The sequence below is a fragment of the Artibeus jamaicensis genome, unplaced genomic scaffold (genome assembly GCF_021234435.1).
Source record: "Artibeus jamaicensis isolate MK-2021 breed Jamaican fruit bat unplaced genomic scaffold, CSHL_Jam_final contig_515, whole genome shotgun sequence".
NCBI classification, from domain to species: Eukaryota; Metazoa; Chordata; class Mammalia; order Chiroptera; family Phyllostomidae; genus Artibeus; species Artibeus jamaicensis.
The window spans coordinates 2,922,809-2,944,969 of record NW_026521869.1 but is presented as its reverse complement, the minus strand read 5'-3'; the positions used below and the strand labels follow the sequence as shown (position 1 = coordinate 2,944,969).

Genomic DNA, 22,161 nt, shown 5'->3' with positions numbered 1-22,161 from the left:
AAAAGAAGTGGGTGGTAAAGGCTTATACCATTCAAATTTGGTATCGAAATTTTTGGTCCAAGTTGTCTTAAAAGAAAGGATGATTAACATGAGGTGTGAGTCCTTTTAATTGTCGTCAGCATCTAACATGTCTCACCTTGCATTACTGTGGAAAACTATGAGGTTACACTGCATAGCATGGAAATAGCCAAAACTTTTAGTACATGAATCCCCTGAGGTCTTTGTTCAGAATCTTTTAATCTTGAAAATGTGAAATTCTAATAAACTCTGTTATCTTTCAAGCCAACATGTAATCTTAGAATAATAGCTTCCAGTTGTTATTTTTAGTGTGCCTATAATACTTTCTTCATATTCATTTGAGTGTATTGTGTACCACACTTGTTCTCTGTGCATAGAATTCATATCTCTGATATCTTTACATATGACAGGATCTGAGGCTCTGAGAAGTGGAGTCAGTAACATTTCGTAAGTGACAAAGCTGGAATTTGAGCAAACTCTGTCCTGATCCAAAGTACCTGCTCTTTTCCCTAAGCTGTATTGTGGTAATATTCATAGAAAATATTGTCTTTGTTCTTCCTCCACATCACTCTCTTGCCTACTTGCTTTGCTTGTATATTTTATATTTATTGCCATTCTGAATTATTCAGAGTAAGAAATTATGCTTACCTGTGAACCAAAGCTGTCTTGTTTAATACCTTTTCATAACTTACCCTGGGGAAAGTTAACTGTTATCTCCATGACTCCACATGCTTACTTTATTTCCTGGGACTTCTCATCTGTACTTCACTCTCTAATCACAGTCTTCCCCTCATGCTAGTTTTCTGGCCTAGATCCTTGCTACTACTCAAAGTGTGGTTTTGCGACCACCAGCATCAGTACTATCACCCGGGGCTTGTTAGAGATGCAGAGCTGAAGCCTCACCCCAGACTCAAGATGATTCACACACACAGTGATTGTTGAAGCCCTGACCTACAATGTTCTTGTCATGTTTGTCACCTACACACCTCTTTCTCATTCTTCAAAACTCACCTCCCGGAAGCTGAAGTCTACAGCTCAAGGACCCTTTTGGTGGGGGTGTCTCTGAGCACATGGGCTTTATATGTAATATAAGTAGTATGTAAGCTTTTCCTTTTAGTGGGTCTGTGAGACTCTCCCTTTTCTAACCTCACATCTGTGTGAGGCAGATTTTCTTCATAGACTTCAACGAAAACAATAATATTAAAGTGGACTGACTGCAGAAGCAGATGTGTCAGTCCAGCTGCTTCCAGTAAGTCAGATGGAGATTTGTAATATGTGAAATGATACCATTCTTCACACAAAACTTTTTTGAAAATATACTTATTTTTCATGAAAGAATGTTATTTATGTTAACATGTAATAGGCTCGTTTTTATTTTAATGAACCAATTTAATATTTATTTTATAATATTAACAAATACATTTTTGTGTGATTAACTCCATCCTGCATAATTCTCCCATTCACTGCAGATGAGAAATAAGTCATCCCAGACACAGTCTTGCTGTTCTGGCAGGAAAGGGGGTGGCAATTCCCTCTAGTGGAGAATGCCCATCACCCTTCTCCCAAATGGCTTTTATTGGGAATGGTATGTGTAGGTGTATACCTGCATAATTCATCAATCAATGTCAAAAAGGCTACGGTCAATACAAAAACAGGTATTATCTATAGATGACAATTGAAGGACCACAGAGATCTGTCATGGGTCAGGGTCTGTTAGTCATGCTGATGCCAGAGGGTCTTTAAGACGTGTTACATGAGATGAGGAGTTTACTCCTTCTGCCTTGAACTTAAACAGCCATTTTTTATCACCAGGGCTATACAAAACAAGGCAGAGCAGGTTTCAGAGGGTACAGTGTATTTATCAGGCCTGGTTCCCACAGGAACCCTAGGTGTTAGAGTCGGGTCATGTCTGCCACCTGCATTACCTGGTTTTCTGGGGACACTTACTAGCCCCTTTCAGAGCCTGCTTTTATGGGGCTGTGATCTCCAAAACCACACAGAGCAGTTCCCAACACATTGTATATAGTACACATTATAAGTAGTATTATATTGTCAACATACATTAACATTTAATATTTAGTGAGTTAATAAAACATTTGTTTTAATTTCCCTTACAGTAAATATTGATGGATAATCTACATAAACAAAAGCTCTTTGGGATTCTCAGTAATATTTAAAAAATGTAAAAGTATTGCCCTGGCTGGTGTGGCTCAGTGGGTTGGCCAGCATCCCACAGACCCAAAGGTCACCAGTTCAATTCTCAGTCAGGGCACATTCCAGGGTTGCAGACCATGTCCTCAGGGGGTGTGCAAGAGGTAGCCAATTGATGTTTCTCTTGCACATCAATGTTTTTCTCCCTTTCTCTCTGCCTCCCTTCCCCCTCTCTAAAAAGAAATAAAATCTTTAAAATAAATAAATAAAGTTTATTGTTCTAGGATGAGCTAAGTGCTTCCTCAGCAGGTCTGTGGAATCATGGGCATGGCTTGCCTTTATGCTTATCATGCTATATGAAAATGATCCACTTATGTCTTTCTCATTAAACCAGAAACTCCTCAAGGACTGTGACTATGTCCTATTCATTTTTCTATTTATTGAGACTAATGAAACTTAGCACCTTCCAAAATACTTTTTTCTTTTTTAATTGTTTTTAAATATATTTTATTGATTATGCCATTACAGATGTCCTATTCCCCCCTTCATTCCCCTCCACCCTGCATACCCCTCCCCCACCGTTCCCTCCCTCTTTCATTTATGTCCATGTGTCACAAGTTCTTTAGATTCTATATTTCCCATACTATACTTGCCCTCCCCCTGTCTATTTTCTACCTACTGTCTATGCTACTTATTTTCTGTACCTTCTCCCCCCTTCTCCTCCTCCCACTCCCCTCTTGCTAACCCTCCATGTGGTCTTCATTTCTATGGTTCTGCTCCCAATCTAACTGTCCTCTTAGTTTGCTTTTGTTTTAGGTGTGGTTGTTAATAACTGTGAGTTTGCTGTCCTTTCACTGTTCATATCTTTTATCTTTTTCTTAAATAAGACCCTTTAACATTTCATAAAATAAGGGCTTGGTGATGATGAACTCCTTCAACTTGACCTTATCTGAGAAGCACTTTATCTGCCCTTCCATTCTAAATGATAGCTTTGCTGGATAGAGCAATCTTGGTTGTAGGTTTTTGGATTTCATGACTTGGAATACTTCTTTCCAACCTCTTCTTGCCTGTAAGGTCTCTTTTGAGAAATCAGCTGACAGTCTGATGGGAACTCCTTTGTAGGTGACTGACCCCTTAGCTCTTGCTGCTTCTAGGATTCTCTCCTTCATTTTAATCTTGGCTAATGTAATGATGATGTGCCTTGGTGTCTTCCTCCTTGGGTCTACCTTCTTTGGGACTCTCTGAGCTTCCTGGATTTCCTGGAAGTCTATTTCCTTTGCCAGATTGGGGAAATTCTCCTTTATTATTGGTTCAAATAAGTTTTCCACCTGTTGCTCTTCCTTTTCCCCTTCTGGTACCCCTATAACTCAAATGCTGGAACATTTAAAGATGTCCTGGAGGTTCCTAAGCCTCTCCTCATTTTTTTGAATTCTTGTTTCTTCATTCTTTTCTGATTGGTTGTTTCTTTCTTCCTTCTGGTCCACTCCCTTGATTTGAGTCCCAGTTTCCTTCCCATCACTATTGGTTTCCTATGCATTTCCCTTCATTTCAATTAGTTTAGCCTTCATTTGTTCCTCTAATTTGTGACTAAAATTAGCCAGTTCTGTGAGCATCCTGATCACCAGTGTTTTGAACTGTGTATCTGATAGGTTGGCTATCTCTTGGTTGCTTAGAATTATAGGTTCTGGGGCTTTGAGCTGTTCTTGAGCCATAATGTTTTGGTCTGTTTGCACCTGTTATGTATGGGGGATGGAGCCTTAGTTGTTCACCAGGGTGGGGCAACCCAGTTACTGGGTTGTGGCGCTGTATGTCAGGGCGGGGTCAAAGAGGGGCAGTGGCATTTGTCCCACTCTCTCTCAGATTTCTGTCTCCTCTGCCGCTTCCCACAAGCAAATTGGGCCCTTCTAGTGCTGGTTCCTGGGTATGTAGGCTTGTGTACCCTCCAAGACCCTGTGGGTCTCTCCAATAAACTCTCTGTGAGCCTGGGATCCTCTCCCAGCACCTCAACCCCGAAAGTCTTTCCAATTGTTGCTTTCAGGCTCTAATTCCTGTCGCTGGGGCCCTAGCCTGAGCGGTCTCACCGTTCGCTCCTTCACTTGGTTTATCTGCATGCGAATGTGTGACCTTGGTCAGCCAGTCACCTTGCGCCCTCACTGGGTCAGCCTGTTGCCACCCCACACCTGGGATTCGCCAACCACTGCTTGTGCTCCTGGGTCGGCCTGACCCAACGATCTTTCCTGCCTGACCCCCCGCAGTGCCGCTGACTCCGCCCCTCTTACTGGTCTGGCTGAACGGTTCATTGTTGTCGGACTTCCATACAGTTCAATTTTCCATGTTTTGGCTGTGTTTTTATTACTAAAGCTTTGTTGTCTTTAAACTTAGTTGTGCGAGGAGGTACAGTGTTTCCACCTATGCCTCCATCTTGGCTGAAAGTCCCCAAAATACTTTTGAAACTGAGGAGGAATATGTTTATTGTCCAGTCTGTTGAGAGCATTAGACAACCTGTAGCTGAGAACCAGCCTTAGGGGTGATGATTTGTGTATGATGCTCCAACCTTCAGTTGTTGAAGTAGGCAGCATGCAGATCATCAACACCAGTAGAGTTCTACTTCCTCGCAGCGTGTTTCAGCACTCCAGAGTCCTGCCTCTCGGAGTAACATGGGGAGGTTCCATGAGCCCACTGCCCATTCCTGCACAGCCTTCTCACATCAACAGTCATCTCCTTCAGTCCTTGTGGTGCCTCTGACCCTCAGTGGTATGGTGAGAGGACTGTAAAAACATATATGGTGCAATGGGAGATCCATTTGTCCTTGTCTGTTGGGAACTGGTGTTGGCTAGCTCCAGTGTGAAAGGAGGAAGGTGATGTGTCTTCCATACAACAAAATCCTACATCAGACCAAATTCTACTGCAGTTCACAGTTAGGGACAAAAACAGCCATGCAACACACTTGTAAACTTGATGAAGCCCTACCTCCTATTCTTGTGGAAACCCCAACCAGCCCCTTGCATGGAAAGCACATTGCAAGAGTCTTAGCTTCTTGTCAGAATCCAGTGGCAGAATTCCACCACCGATAGGGCAGAGGAGGAAGCAAAGCCTTAGGTGATGTCACTCTGAGGCATATATGTTCCTAAGAAGTACCTGGATAGGCATTCTAGCCAACCCACATATTTCAACTTCTTATTTTACCTGTGAAAATTCATTTCCCTTATCCTAAGTACAAACTCTTTAGTGCTGATTAAAGATAAAAATAATTGAAGCCTGTAAGAGACTTATGAATTATTAGAATTTGTTAAATGCTAACTAAGCATGCCTGAAGTGTGGATTCCTAACTAGGGTACTTGAAATGTTAATGAACTGCCCCTAGGGTGAAGAATAAATCTAACACCCACACACCCTATATCACACTTTTTATCTTCAAGTAAATTACCTGCTATATAACAATATCATTAAGTTCAAATACACACAGTGTAGTAAAAAACTAAAAAGAGTATTTTCTCACCTACCTAAAAACTCAGCTATTCCCCAGTAATTTCTTTTCACTGGAGTGAAACCAAGAACCTGTAAATAAAGAGAACCATCATAATAGTGCCAAATTCACATTATTTCATGGAATCCTCCAAACTCCAAAGTGCATATTCCACCCTCCACCTCCACAGAAAGAGACTTTTGAATAAACGTCACAATCCAATGTTTACATTTTTAATCTCAGCACAGGAGACCCCTGTCAGCTCTCACCCAGAGCCTGTGTTCTTCATTTTTACACAGATTAAACAAGCTCAGCCCTCTAATTTTCAATACCTTCAGTAGATTGAAAGAAACCAGGTATGAGTACCAGTTTCCTTTTCATCGCTATTGGTTTCCTGTGCAATTCCATTCATTTCAATTAGTTTCGCCTTCATATGTTTCTCTAATTTGTGGCTATAATCAACCAATTCTGTGAGGATCCTGATCACCAGTGTTTTAAACTGTGCATCTGAGAGTTTTGCTGTTTCTTCATCGCTTAGATTTATAGGCTCTGGGGCTTTGAGATCTTCTTGAGCTATTTTTGGTCTGTTCGTGCCCGTTAAGTACGAGGAGCAGAGCCTTGGACTCCCAGGTTGCTGGGTTGTGACGCTGTGTGTGGGGGAGTGGTCAGAGCGGGGACTGTCAGCGGATTTCTCAAAAAAGACCTTATAAGCAAGAAGGGGCTGGAAAGAGGTATTCCAAGTCATGAAATCCAAAGACCTACAACCAAGATTGCTCTATCCAGAAAAACTTTCATTTAGAATGGAAGGACAGATAAAGTGCTTCTCAGATAAGATCAAATTCAAGGAGTTCATCATCACCAAGCCCTTATTATATGAAATGTTAAAGGGACTTATCTAAGAAAAAGAGTTAAAAAAACATGAACAGTGAAAGGACAGCAAACTCACAGTTATTAACAACCACACCTAAAACAAAAGCAAACTAAAAGGACAGCTAGATCAGGAGTGAAAACATAGAAAGGAAGATCTCAAGGAGGGTTAGCAACAGGGGAGTGGGAGGAGGAGATGGGGGGAGAAGGTACAAAAAATAAGTAGCATAGACAATAGATAGAAAATAGATGGGGGGAGGGTAAGAATAGTATGGGAAATATAGAATCTAAAGAACTTGAGACACATGGTCATAAATTAAAGGGGGGGTAATGGTGGGGATGGGGGGGTAGGGTGGAGGGGAATGAAGGGGGGGAATAGAACAACTGTAATGGCATAATCAATAAATAAATAAATAAATAAATAAAAACCAGGTAGAAGGGGACAGAGAAGCAACTGCAGGTGGGAACACTGACAAATAGAAGTGACAGCTTATCAGCATACCATATAATCAGGGAGTAGTCAGTAAGATTTAATAAGTAAATATAAGGGTGATCATTTTGCAATATATACAGGCGTCAAATTGTAATGTTGTGTACCTGAAACTTATATGACTCTATATATCAATTTTACCTCAATTTTTTAAAGTAAATTCAATCAAGACAAAGAGCACTTCACACCTTAGCAGACACTGGGCAAAACAGAGAATGCCCAGTAATGTTTCTGAATTCACTCTCATTGTTTCAGACACCTGCTGAGCCCCACTGCAGGCTGTCCAGACCTCCTTTGTCCTGGGAACTTTGGCCACTTGTTCTGTGCATTTCTCTGTGCACTCCAACTGGCTCTGGATAGGTTTATTCTGACAGCACCTTCCTCACACTCGCACTGTGTACGTCTCCTGCTTGGGGCGTCTCTGTTGCCACTGAAGCCTATGACATCTCTCAACACCCATGTTCACAATACAGAGTTTGGAGAGTGACAACTATGGGGGAAGCAGGGAGCCACATTTTCCCCTGTACTCCTCCCAGAAGGAATATTCTGAAGCTCAGTGTTCATGTGGCCTCTTGGAAGATGGTCTTACTAGGTCGAAATACCAGGCAGTGGCCAGCTCAGTAACTCTCTCTTGTTGGCTCTTATACCGTCCCTGCTTCCCATACTGTTTCCCCAGAATGCGCTTTCTCCATAAAATAGTAGCATATAAGCTTTTTCCTTAAGCTCTGCCTGCTGAGAAACTCAGGCAAAGACACCCATCACCATCAAGGTGGGTCAAGTTTTGTTCCATGAACTCTAATTAAGAAGACAGAGGATCCAAGATGACAGAGGAGATAACCATCTCCCAAGACCAAACTGAAATTATAACTAAACTATAGAGTAATCATCCTAAATAACCAACTTAACACTAGCTGAAGAGAAGACTGAAGAAATTATTGACAGACAGAAGAAACCACTTTACCATAATGAGACTAGTAGAGAGTACAGAAAATGCATGAAAGGGATGACTGGACTCCTTCCCACAGGCAGCAGCTGAAGTTCCAAAGTAATATTTTAGCAGCCAAGAGGTTCCTCTGAGAAGTGTGAGGTCTAAACCCCAAGCTTGGCTTCCCAGCCTACAGCACCAGATTTGGAAAGGAACACAGATAGCATTCAGATATGAAAAGCAGCAGGGTTTCTCCCATCCAAGTACTAACCAGGCCCGACCCTGCTTTGCTTCCGAGATCAGACAAGATCAGGCGTGTTCAGGGTGGTATGGCCGTAGACAGCAGCAGGGTTTCTGTCTGCCAGTGAGAAACTGCTGGACATACAGAGAGCCTCTTAAAGGGCTAACACACAAAATTACATTTGTAGCCACTTACCCTGGGCTCCTGCAGAGGGAGAGTAGAATGAACTAGAGACACTGATTACAGCTGGAGACTATATCACTGATCAGTTTCACAACTTAGGCAGAAAATACAAACAAGCAGCCAAAATGGGAAGACAAAGAAACAGACCCCAAATGAAAGAACAAGAGAGTTCTCCAGGAGAACTAGATGAAATGGAGGCAAGCAATTTATCAGATAGAGAGTTTAGAGTAATAACTATAAGGATACTCAACAGCATGAAAAGACATAGAAACCATAAAAAAGGACCAGTCAGAAATAAAGAATGCGATATCTGAAATAAATAATACACCAGAAGGAATAAACAGTATGTTAGATGAAGCAGAAGATAAAATCAGTGATTTGGAAGACATGGTAGAAAAAAACCACTGAGGCAGAACAGCAAAAAAAAAAGAATTAAAAAAAAGTGATACCTTTATAACCATTTTGGACAATGTGAAGCATAACAACATCCATCCACATCATGGGAATACCAGAAGGAGAGGAGAGCAAGCAAGTGATTGAGAACCTATTTGAAAAAATAATAACTGAAAACTTTCCTAATCTGGTGAAGGAAAAAGACACAAAAGTCCAGGAAGCTCAGAGAGTCGCAAACAACTTGGATCCAAAGTAGACTACACCAAGACACATCATAATTAAAATGACAAGGCTTAAAGACAAGGAGATAGTCCAAACAGCCTAAGAGAAAAGCAGGTAGTTACCTCAAAGGGCACACCAATTAGACTGTCTTTTGATTACTCATCAGAAATATTTCTGATGAGTAATCAGAAATATTTTTTAAATTCTTTTTTTCTTTTTGCTGTTCTGCCTCAGTGGTTTTTTTTCTACCATGTCTTCCAAATCACTGATTTTATCTTCTGCTTCATTAAACATACTGTTTATTCCTTCCAGTGTATTATTTATTTCAGATATCATATTCTTTATTTCTGACTGGTCCTTTTTTATGGTTTCTATGTCTTTTCATGCTGTTGAGTATCCTTATAATTATTACTCTAAACTCTCTATCTGATAAATTGCTTGCCTCCATTTCATCTAGTTCTCCTGGAGAACTCTCTTGTTCTTTCATTTGGGGTCTGTTTCTTTGTCTTCCCATTTTGGCTGCTTGTTTGTATTTTCGGCCAGAAGGAAGTGACATTAAATATTCAAAGTGATGAAAAGCAAGGATGTACATACAACCAAGGCTTCCTTAACCAGCAAGGCTATCATTTAAAATCAAAGAAGAAGTGACAAGCTTTCCAGACAAAGAAAAGCTAAAGGAGTTTGTTAACACCAAACCAGTACTGCAACAGATGTTAAAAGAGCTTGCTTTAAGAAGACAGAGAGGAAGGAAAAAAAAGAAAATAGCCTGCAATAAAATGGCACTAAATATGTACCTATCAGAAATCACCTTAAATGTAAATAGCTTAAATGCTCCACCCAAAAGACATAGGGTAGCTGAATGGATAAGAAAACAAGACCTATATATATGCTATCTCCTAGAGACCCACCTCCAATCTAAAGCTACACACAGACTCAAAGTAAAGGAATGAAAAAAGATATTTCATGCTAATGGAAAGGGAAAACAAAAAGCTGGGGTAGCATTACTTATATCCGATATGATAGACTTTAAAACCAAGGTTATAGTAAGAGACAAAAGGGACACTATATAATGATAAAGGGAACAATCCAACAAGAGGATATAACCCTAGTAAACATTTATGCACCCAACATAGGAGCACCTGAATATGTAAAGTACATCTTAATGGACAGAAAGGGAAAGACTGACAGAAATGCTGTCATAGTAGGGGATCTGTCCCATTGACTTCAAAGGATAGATCTTGCAGGCACTAAATCAACAAGGAGACAGTGGCCTTAAATGACACTCTAGATCAAATATATTTCATTGATACCTTCAGAGCATTTCACCCAAAGCAGCAGAATATACATATTTTTCAAGTGCACCTGGAACATTTTCTAATATAGACTACATATTAGGACACAAAATAAGTCTTAATAAATTTAAGGAGATTGAAGTCATGCCAGGCAGGTTCTCTGACCACAGTGCTATGAAACTAGAAATCATTGACAAGAAGAACACTGAAAAACACACAAAGATGTGGAAGTTAAATAACGTTATTAAATAATGAATGGGTTAACAACAAGATCAAGGAAGAAATCAAAAGATACCTTGAAACAAATGAAAATGAGGACACAAAAATATGAACAAACTGGACAACTGGGACGAAATGGATGAATTCCTAGAAGCAATCTCCCAAAACTAAATTAGGAAGAATCAGATAATCTGAATAGACAGATTGCACCTAATGAAATTGAAGCATAATCCAAAAACTCCCAACAAACAAAAGCTCTGGACTGGGTGGCTTCACAGGGGAATTTTACCAAACATTCCAAGAGGGACTAACACCTCTCCTCGAACTATTTCACAAAATGCAAGAGGAGGAACAGTTCCCAAGCTCGTTTTATGAGGCCAGTATTAACCCAATCCCAAAACCAGATAAAGACACTGCAAAGAAAGAAAATTATATGCCAGTACTCCCGATGAATATAAACACAAAAATCCTCAACAAAATATTAGCACACTGAATACAACAATTTATCAAAAAGATCATACACCATGATCGAGTGGGATTTATTCCAGGAATGCAAGGTTGGTACAAAATTCCCCAAATTAGTAAATGTGACACACCACATTAACAAAGGATTAAATCCATATGACCATATCAATAAATGCAGAAAGAGCATTTGATAAAACCCAGCACACATTTATGATAAAACTCAGCAAGGTTGAGCAAAGTGGGATTAGGGGGAACATTCCTAAACATAATAAAGACCATATATTGACAAACCCACTGCTAGCACCATACTCAACAGGCAAAAACTAAAAACATTCCCCTTAAGTTTGGGAACAAGACAGGGATGTCTGCTTTCACCTCTCTTATTCAACATAGCACTAGAAGTCCTAGCCACAGAGATCAGACAAGAAGAAGAAATAAAAGCCATCCAAATTGAAAAGGAAAAAGTAAAACTGTCTTTATTTGCAGATCACATGATACTGTACATGGAGAAACTACTAGAACTGATAAATGAATTCAACAAAGTAGCAGGATAAAAAATCAGTATCCAGAAATCAGTTGCATTTTTATATGCCAATAATGAACTAACAGAAAGGGAAATTAAGAAAACAATCCCATTCACAGTCAGTACGAAAAGAATAGAATACCTAGGAATAAACCTAACCAGAAATGTAAAAGACCTGTACTCAGAAAATTATAAGACGCTATAAGAAATTGAAGAAAATACAAGTAAGTAGAAGCATATATGGTGTTTCTGAATAGGAACAAAACATCATTAAAATGTTCATACTAATTAAGGCAATATATACATTCAACTCAATTCTATCAAGTTCCAATGAAGTATTTCACGGAATTAGAATAAATATTTCAAAAATTTACATGGAACCACAAAAGGCCGTGCATAGCAACAGTGATCCTAAGAAAGAAGACAAAGTTGGAGGAATCACAACTACCCAATATCAAACTATACTATGAGGCCATAGTAATCCGAACAGCATAGTACTGGCATAAAAACAGACACTTAGATCAATGGAACAGAATAGAGAGCCAAGAAATACACCCATACCTTTATAGTCAATTGATATTTGACAGAGTAAGCAAGCACATACAGTGTGCTAAAAATAGTTTATTCCAGCAGTCCCCAACCTTTTTGGCACCAGGGAGCAGTTTCATAGAAGTAAATTTTTCCATGGATCTGCGGGGGAGAAGGGATGACTTTATAGCCTGCCACCAGATGCAGTTTAATTGTCACTCGCCACTCACAGATAGGGTTTTGATATGAGTCTGCAAGCAATTGATTTATTATGGTCTCTGTGCAGTCAAACTTCTCTGCTAATGATCATCTGTATTTGCAGGCACTCCCCAGTACTAGCATCACCACCTCAGCTCCACCTCAGACCATCAGGCATTAGATTCTCATAAGGAGCACACAGCCTATATCCTTTGCATGCGCAGTTCACAGTAGTGTTCACACCCTTATGACAATCTAATGCTACCGCTGATCTGACAGGAGGCAGAGCTGAGGCGATAATGCAAGCAATGGGGAGCACCTGCAAATACAAATGAAGCTTTATTCCTCACCTGTCACTCACGTCCTGCTGTGCAGCCCAGTTCCTAACAGGCCACAGGCCTGTACTGGTCTGTGACCTGGGGTTTGGGGACCCCTGATTTATTAAATAAATGGTGTAGGGAAAATCAGACATATGCGTGTAGTAAAATGAAACTAGACCACCTTCTTATACCACACACAAGAATAAATTCAAAATGGATCAAAGATTTAAATGTCAGAACAAAAACCATAAAAATCATAGAATAAAACATAGGCAGCAAAATCTGGGACATTGCTCATAGCAATATTTTATCAAATATATCTCCCCAGGCAAGGGAAACAAGAGAAACAAATAACACTGTATCAAACTAAAAAGTTTGGCACAAGAAAAAAAAATCATCAACAAAATAACAAGACAACCCACAGAATGGGAGAACATATTCATCAGTACATCTGATAAGGGGTTAATATCCAAAATTTATAAAGGACTTATACAAAACTCAATACCAAAAAAAAAAACCCAATTAAAAAAATGGGCAAAGGGTCTGAATAAACACTTCTCCAAAGAGGACATACAAATAGCCAAGAGACATATAAAAAGATGCTCAATGTCACTAATCATCAGAGAAATGCAAATTAAAACCACAGTGAGTTATCTCACACCTGTCAGAATGACTATCATCAATAAAGCAACAAACAGGTGCTGGTAAGGAGGTCAAGAAAGGGGAACCCTTTCACACTGTTGGTGGGAATGCAAACTGGTGTGGCCATTGTGGAAAGCAGTATGGAGATACCTCAAGAAATTAAAAATGGAACTGCCTTTCAAGCCAGTGATCCCACTGCTGGGAATATATCTGAAGGAACCCAAAACACTCATTTGAAAGAACATAAGCACCTCTGTTCATTGTAGCGTTATTTACAATAGCCAAGATATGGAAGCAGCCCAAGTGTCCATCAGTAGATGAGTGGATAAAACAAGTATGGGACATTTACACAGTGGAATACTACTTGGCCATAAAAAAGAAGAAAGTTTTACCTTTTCGACAGTATGAATGGACCTGGAGAACATTATACTAAGTGAAATAAGCTAGGCAGAGAAAGACAAATACCATATGAGCTCACTCAGGTGGAATGTAATGAACAAACTGAACTAACAAGGAAAGTGGGGACAGTCAGAGGGGTGGAGAGCAGGATGACAGGTAATGAGGAGAGAGCTGAGGGGATGAGGGATTAAGTGTAAAAGTAAAAAGGATTCATAGACAGCAGTGTGCTGATTGCTGCACAGGAAAAGGGCATGAGGGGACTAAATGGCAGTGGAAAAATATAATAAAGATTACATTTTTTAAAAGGCAAAAATATGAGCAATGATTTCCACATAACTTTTTAATTGGGGTTGTGAACATGTATATCCTCAGCTAGCAGGAAAAATCAGCTATCAATACTTGTCCTCTTGAGTGTTTATAGCACAGTTTTACTGAAGGAATGTTGAATAATGCAATAAACACAGTTGAGGGGAGATTTATCAGGGCAGGCTTTCTGGACGAAATCAATTTGAGCTGAGTGTGGAGGCCTGGGGAGCTTTGGAAGGTTGTTGCAGCTTGAATTTAGGATGGAACCCCTGCACTAGACAGCATGTGTTGTGCACAAGGGCCATACCTTTTACATTCAGAATGAAGAAACCCTGTTCTGTCAGCCTGTTCATTCTGCCCCCAACAAGACCAATGGTCAGCTTATGTAATCAATTCAGCTAGAGCAGTTGATATTGATCAGGAAGGTGGTTTAAATTACTCCACTGGCTCCTTTCCTGCCCAGAGAGTGGCTGCTGGGAGTAGCCTGTCATTGATAAGAGTTTTGGAATTAAACTTGCTCTCTTGGATGGATTGTGTTTTGTCGGTGGTAAATAGCCTTTCAGCTCAAGATCCACATACAGGTAAGTCAGAATGATCACAAGTGTGTGTGAGTGCAGACATGCACACACTGCTACCTAGCAGTGTGTCACTGTAATTTCTTCAAAAATTTTACCACCCAAAACATAGGCTGGACAACCTATGTTTTCAAAGGACCACTCTTTAAATTGAATTCAATTTTGATACTTCAGTCTTAAGCCAGGTCCTAAAATAAACAGAAAATCAAATTTAAACAACAACATTAAAGAAAAAAAGAAGTGACTTTCAAATATCTTGGGCTTTCATTCTTTTGGAAATTGAATAACTCTGAGAATCTGATGAAAGCTATGGACTTTGAACCCCAGAAAAATGGGAACAGACAAAAGAGTTGGCATACAATTTCATGGGTCTCAGATTGAGAAAAATGGTATGTTTTCTCCTGCAATGTTCAATGTATCCCAGATAGCAAGGATGACAGGAGAATGCAGTTTTAAAAGTGAGAGGAAGTGGAAATGCAGCTACTTTGTTTTAAAAATTATTTTGTGAATAATTATAATTGTTCACTTTTGTCCTGGCTATTCTGTATACCATCAGGAGTTAGTCTGGTGTTCCCATAACTTATTCAGAACAATTAATAACAAATCATGAAGTAAGGGAGGGTAGTGAGAGGGAGGAAGGACAGAGACCATCCTAGAAAGAGACCTAGGATGACATCTGTCTAATCAACTTTAATTTCTGTTGAGAGCACTAGAGAAGCTTTAAGTATCAGTTACAAGAGTACTGATCTAATTACTTTTACCAAAGACAGGTGGAGCCTCCCCTTTAGTTCCTTCTGGTGCATGTCAACAGTTCAGCTGCTTACTGGGTACAAACTGTGCTGCTAACCAGCATTTTGTGTTTAAGAAACCGATGTGAATTGGATCAAGACAAATCTTGTCCTCAAAGAACTTGCTGTTCACTTACTCTAATAGAATCAAAGCTTTGAAAAAGTAAAAAGGCCTTTTAATCTTTCTTACCTGGTCTTAGCCATCAGCATGCCTGGGTATTTTCTATAAGCGCTTCATTGTTAATGAAGTAGAAATAATTCTCTTTGGGTTGAAATTCTTTTGTGTTATCTTTTGAACTGCTTCTTAGTGAATCTATGCAAGCTGTTAGTACAAAGTTAAATTCAGTGCAAGTGGATGGATGTGACTAACCTCCACATTCAGACTTTGAAAGCAAATAAAGCTGAAGTTGGAGAGAAAATTAAAATGTCTTTTTTCCATTGCATCACAAGCTGCCAAAGGAGATGCTTTCACAGGGCAGCCGACTACTGTCTGGTTCCTCTGTTAGGGAGGAGAAACATCCAGGAGATAAGGATTATGCATCTAGGCGGTCCAATTAAAAGATTTTCTTTTATGGGAATACTTACTATAAAGTAGCATAGGAGAAGTGATGTCAAGACTAATCAAGGGTCAAAGACAAATTTGGAGTGATAAACAGTTTCAGAGAATACTTCAAATTCAGTGATCATGAACACTTTCACTTAAAGACTCTGCAGCATGGGAGAGGCAAAACCAAGTGCACAGCAGCAAAGCCTGTTTTCAACTAATTCAGAATCTGAAAGGTTTCCTGGAAAACTCCAAAAAGCTACCCCATCAATGGGCTATCATCTTCACATCTGTACCCAAATAAAACACATATTCCACCTCTTCGTGGGCAATACCAGAGGGGACAAAGGAAGGGGGAAAAAATGTTCCATGAATTTTTGAATGTCCAGGATGTATCATCTGTCCTCTAAATAAATGTTTATAGTAAACATCCAGTTGATTCCTCCTAGTGCTCTCCAAAACACAAAAATTGTAGGGAAAATGAATTTCTGGCTAGGCTTTAAATGAAATCACAAAACTAAACATGTCTAATTAAGATGCCGGTGACAGCTCATTGCTCATCATTATGATACACTTGCGCAGCTGTAGTTTCTCTCTCACCTGTTGTGGTGTTTGCTTCTTTTTACATTTCCTCAGGCTGGCCCCCCTGGAAGTTGGCTGGACATTTCCCCTTCCTTCATGCTCTAACAGACTTCACTCTCAACGTCTCGCACACTCCCAGTTCTGTACTGCTGCACTTAGAAAGTGAAGAAAATACTTGCAGAGAACAGCAATTTCTTTTTCATCTAAAAAAAAAATGAGAGTTTTAAGATGCTTATCACACTCAGATTTTAAAATAAATATAAATAAAATCCCAAATTCTTCTCCATAGAACAATTTTTCGGTCTCGAGGCTATTTTTAATGTTTCAATTCTCTTAATTATGATCCAGTTTATAAGAATAAGAATATTTCTAAAATCATTGATGAAGTTGAAAGCTTTGAGCCCATATCTGTATTTGTGACCTATGGCTGAAGCTGCCTGGACTGAGGCATTTTGGCATGTGATGGCATTTGATTGTGTGAAAATGGACTCAGTCTTGAGCTAAATGCTGAAAAGCATCTTCCCAGTTGTGCTGGTAGGATGAGGAATTGTGTGGTGGTAGGTATGGAAAGGTTTCCAACTGTGAACCTGTTTGTAAAGGTTGTTACCTTAAAGCTATAGAAAGTTGCTCTCAAGTTACTACTCAAAAAATGAGCTCGAATGCTTTGGCTTTTTAATGTGGATCTCTAGTTTCACATCTGTGGAAGAGAGCTGCTCTTCCTTGCCTGTTCTTGGATTCATATCACCTCTTTTCTCTAGCCCTTACCCCTTTTTTGTTTCCCTTGATGATTTTAGGAGTCTTCTCATTTCCCAGAGTGTGAGTGTTCACCGAAAGACAGGAAGCCACTCAGATTCCAAGCCAAGACCAAACCTGTTAGAGTGGTTATTAATCTTAAATAGTGCCAAAATTTTAACTATATTTGGTAGCTCAGAGAGTGACCTGGAAGCTTATGTTCAGAAAGCATTCATTTAAACTAGAGGTGGGAAGCCTCACAGGGGTTGGGTCCTGTTGAGCAAGAATGTCTTTAGTAAAGTTGTTGGCTTTATAGCCACAATCCTGCATTGGCACTAACCCAAGGGATAAGCCTCTAATGAAGAACCCCAAAGTAGGCTGTGTACTTACTGTGTAGTTTGTGCTTTTTTTTTTCAAAATTTACATTGTTTCTCATATATTCTTTGTTCTACTTAAGTCACTACAGTGTTTTTATTTTCCTGAGAAGCTGAGAACTCTTTAATTTTTTAAGTATCATTCATTTAATCATTCCACAGATATTTAGGAGTGCCTGCTGGGTATGATGAATCCCTACTTGATGCTGGAGAATCTGGCTTTCTGTTGCACTCAGCTGGCCCAGCAATATATCCATGTCCCAGGTCAGGTTACCCCAGAAGCTGGCCCTAACATGGATATTACATTGTAGAAAGTTCACTTGGATTAAGGATGGAAACAGGAATGGGCAAGGGAAGCAGCCGCTGGGCTTTGATTGGTCTCAGTGGAGGCCTCAGCCAACCCCACGGTGGGCACTGAAGGCTGTTTAGAGTCAACGAGAGTTAGAGTAATAGGACAGGGTCTAGGCAGTGGACAGCTCCCCTCATTGGTCAGTCACTGGATACAGTTGTTACAGGGCATGACCTCTAGCAAAGTCAGCACTGCCTCTAAGACTAAGTCCTCCGATACTGAGTGGCCTGGACAGTACTTCAGAGTGTCCATTGCAGTGTAGTAGGACACTTTCAGCTACTCCACAGAAGATTCTAACTTAACTGGCTTGTCCCAGAGAGTAAGACACCAGAGACAAAGCAAATCTAGAACTGGTTAGTTCAACAGCTCAATGGATATTCAAGGACCTTTCCATCTTTCTTCTCTGTCAACCCAAGAGGTTGGCTTTGTTTCTCAGCGTTCTTTCTGTCATAGTTACAAGATGGCTGTAGCAGGTCTGGGTGTCACTGTGAAAAAGAAGTCATCTCTGCCTGTATACTCTTTCTAGTGCTGAGGAAAATATTCCCTCATCTCTCTCTTTCTCTCTTTTTTAAAATTATAGTAGAATATAAAAAACAATATTTATCATTTTAAGTATTCATAAGTATAAAATTCTGTGGTGCCAAGTACATTTACACTGTTGCATAACCATCACTATTATCTATACCCAAAACTTTTTTGTCATTCCCAACAAGAATTCTGTATCCTTTAAACAATAACTTCCCTTTTCCCTTCCTTCTAGTTCCTAGAAAACTCTATTTTACTTTCTGTCTCTATGAATTTGCCTATTATGTGTACCTCATATAAGTGAAATCACTACAATATTTGTCCTTCCATGTCTGGCTTATTTCATTAAGCATGTTTCCAAGGTCTATCTATGTTGTACATACATCAAAATTCCATTCCTTTTTGTGGCTGAATAATATTCCATTGGATGTACATACAACATTTTGTCTATCCATTCATCTATTGATGGACACTTGGGTTGCTTTTACCTTTTGGCTATCATGAATAATGTTTCTGTAAGCATTGGTATCCGAATATCTGTTTAAGTCCCTTCTTCCCATTCTTTTGAATACACACCTAGAGGTGGAATTGCGGGATCATACGGTAATTTGGTGCTTAACCTTTTGAGAAACTGCCAAACTTTTCTGAAGCAGCTGCACCATGTTATATTCCCACCAACAATGCATGAGGGTTCCAATTTTTCTACATATTCAGCAAAATTTATTTCCCTTTTTAAAAATTATAGTCATCCTTTCAGGAGTTCTGGCCAAGATGGAGGTGTAGGTAGAAACCCTTCGCTTCATCACACAACCAAAAGGAGGATAACAGCCCATCTAAAATCAATAAACAACCAGAAGCACCAGAAAATCAAACTACATGGAATTCTGAAACCAAGGAGTTAAAAAAAAAATCAACCAGAACAAGCAGACCAGTAAGAACTGCAGTGAGGCTGTGCAGACAGGGCCAGCTCAGAAAATCCACAGTGAAGCAGCAGACCACAAGGGCAGGGTTGACTGAAGGGGAAACTGAGACTCAGAGCTAACTGTGGATCATGGCAAGGGTTGCCACGGTGGGAGAAACTTCCAGTCTCATGCAAGAGTCCATTGGAAAGTGCACCAGAGATGAGCAGGTGAGCTGCATTGTCCCCTGTCTGGCCCCTCCCTCACAGGCAGTCCCTCATCACAGCAAGGAGGGTTGCCCTGCCTGGGTGAATACCTAAGGCCCTGACCCCTTACAACCTAACAGGTGTGTCAAACAAAGAAATATGGATCAAATGAAAGAACAGAGCAAAATTTCAGAAAGAGAGCTCAGCAGTAAGGAGATAGCCAACCTATCTGATGGAGAATTTAAAGCCCTAGTAATCAAAATACTCACAGAACTGATTGAGCGTGGTTGAAAAATGAAAAACAAATGAAAGATACCCAAAAATGAAATGAAGCAAAATATTCAAGGAACTGACGGTGACAGGAAGGAAACCAGGACTCAAAGCAATGATTTGAAACAAATGGGAAAAATAAACATCCAACCTAAACAGAATGAAGAAACAAAAATTCAAGAAAGTGAAAAGAGACTTATGAACCTCTAGGACAACCTGAAACATTCCAATATCTGAATTATAGGGGTGCCAGAAGGAGAACAACAGCAAGATATTGAAAACTTATTTGAACAAATAACAAAGAAAAATTTCCCCAATCTGGCAAAGGAAGTAGACTTCCAGGAAGTCCAGGAAGCCCAGAGAGTCTCAAAGAAGTTGGACCCAAAGAGGAACACACCAAGGCACATCATCACGAAGTTTCCCAAGATTAAAGGTAAGGAGAGAATCTTAAAAGCAGTAAGAAGAAAGGAGACAATTACCTACAAAGGAGTGCCCATAAGATTTCTTAAAAGAAACCTTGCAGGCAAGGAAGGGCTGGAGAGCTCTCTGCTCCTCCTGTTCAACAGACAGCCACGTCTTCCTGAGCACTGCCAGCCTCAACACTGAGCCACAGTGGTGAAGATTGGAGTGAACAGATTTGGCCATATTGGGCATCTGGTCACCAGGGCTGCCCCTTACTGTGGCAAAAGTGGATGTTGTCGCCATCAGTGACCCTTTTGTTAACCTCAACTACATGGTCTACATCTTCCAATATGATTCTACTCATACTACAAGTTCAGAGGCACCGTCAAGGCTGAGAATGGGAAGCTTGTCATCAATGGAAAGTCCATCTCCATCTTCCAGGAGCGAGATCCCACCAACATCAAATGGGGTGATGCTGGTGCTGAATAGGTTGTGGAGTCCACTGGTGTCTTTACCACCATGGAGAAGGCTAGAGCTCACTTGAAGGGTGGAGCCAAGAGGGTCATCATCTCTGCCTCTTCTGTGGATGTCCCCTTCTTTGGGATGGGTATGGACCATAACAAGTATGACAACTCCATAAAGATTGTCAGCATTGGCTCCTGCACCACCAACTGCTTGCCCCCCCCAGCCAAGGTCATCCATGACAACTTTGGCATTGTGGAGGGACTCATGACCACACTCCACGCCATCACTGCCACCCAGAAGACCGTGGATGGGCCCTCTGGCAAGCTGTGGCGTGTTGGCTGAGGGGCTGCCCAAAACATCATCACTGCTTCCACAGATACTGCCAAGGCTGTAGGCAAGGTTGTCATCCCTGAGCTGAATGGAAACCTTACTGGCATGCCCTTCCATGTCCCCACCCCCAATGTTTTGGTTGTGGATCTGACATCCTCCTGGAAAAAACTGCCAAATACAATGACATCAAGAAGGTAGTGAAGCAGGTATCAGAGGACCACCCCCCAAGGACATCCTGGGCTATACCAAGGACCAGCGACTTTACCAAGGACCTGGGCTATACCAAGGACCAAGGACTCTCCTGCGACTTTAACAGTGACACCCACTCCTCCACCTTCGATGCCGGGGCTGGCATTGCCCTCAATGACCACTTTGTCAAGTTCATTCGCTGGTATGACAATGAATTTGGCTACAGCAACAAAGTGGTGAACCTTGTGGTCCATATGGCCTCCAAGGAGTAAGAGCCCCATGGACGACCAGCCCCAGTGACAGGAAGAGAGACCCTCAGCTGCTGGGAAGTCCTTGCCCCAAATCGATCCCCCAACACACTGAGAATCTCCTGACCTCCAGTTTTCACCCTAGACCCCCTGCAGAGGGGAGGTGCTTAGGGAGCCCTAACTTGTCATGCACCATCAATAAAGTTCACTGCACCCAGCCAAAAAAAAAAAAAAAGAAGGGGCTGGAGAGAAGTATTTGAAGTCATGAGAAACAAGGACCTACATCCAAGATTACTCTATCTAGCAAAGCTCTCATTTAGAATGGAAGGGCTGAAAAAGTGCTTCCCAGATAAGGTCAAGTTAAAGGAGTTCGTCAACACCAAGCCTTTATTACATAAAATGTTAAAGGGATGGACTACCCGCCAAGATGGAGGCATAGGTGGAAACAGTGTGCCGCCTCGCACAACCAAGTTTAAAGACAACAAAGTTTTAGTAACAAAAATGCAACCACAACACAGAAAATTGAACTGTGTGGAAGTCCGACAACAACAAACCGTTCAGCCAGACTGGTAAGAGGGGTGGAGTCAGCTGCTGATGGAGCGGGTTTGGGCAGGAAAAATTGGCCGGACTGACCCAGGAGTGCAAGCTATGGTTGCCAGATCCCAGGCATGGGGTGGCAACGGGCAGACCCAGTGAGGGCGCAAGGCAGCCAGCTGACCTCAGTCACACATTTGCGCGCAGATAAACCAGGCAAAGGAGCGAGCAGTGAGACATACTTTGCAGGCTAGGACCCCAGCGATGGGAATTAAAGCCTAAAAGCACCAATTAGAAAAAC

General features: G+C 40.8%; 1 protein-coding gene and 1 pseudogene across 1 annotated transcript in view; both read left to right on the top strand.

Annotated features, from left to right (window-relative positions):
• SCD5 (stearoyl-CoA desaturase 5) overlaps nucleotides 1-22,161 on the top strand; it is a 190,330-nt gene that overhangs the window by 149,538 nt on the left and 18,631 nt on the right. The window lies entirely within an intron of this gene.
• LOC119053240 (glyceraldehyde-3-phosphate dehydrogenase-like) lies at nucleotides 20,411-21,350 on the top strand (annotated as a pseudogene).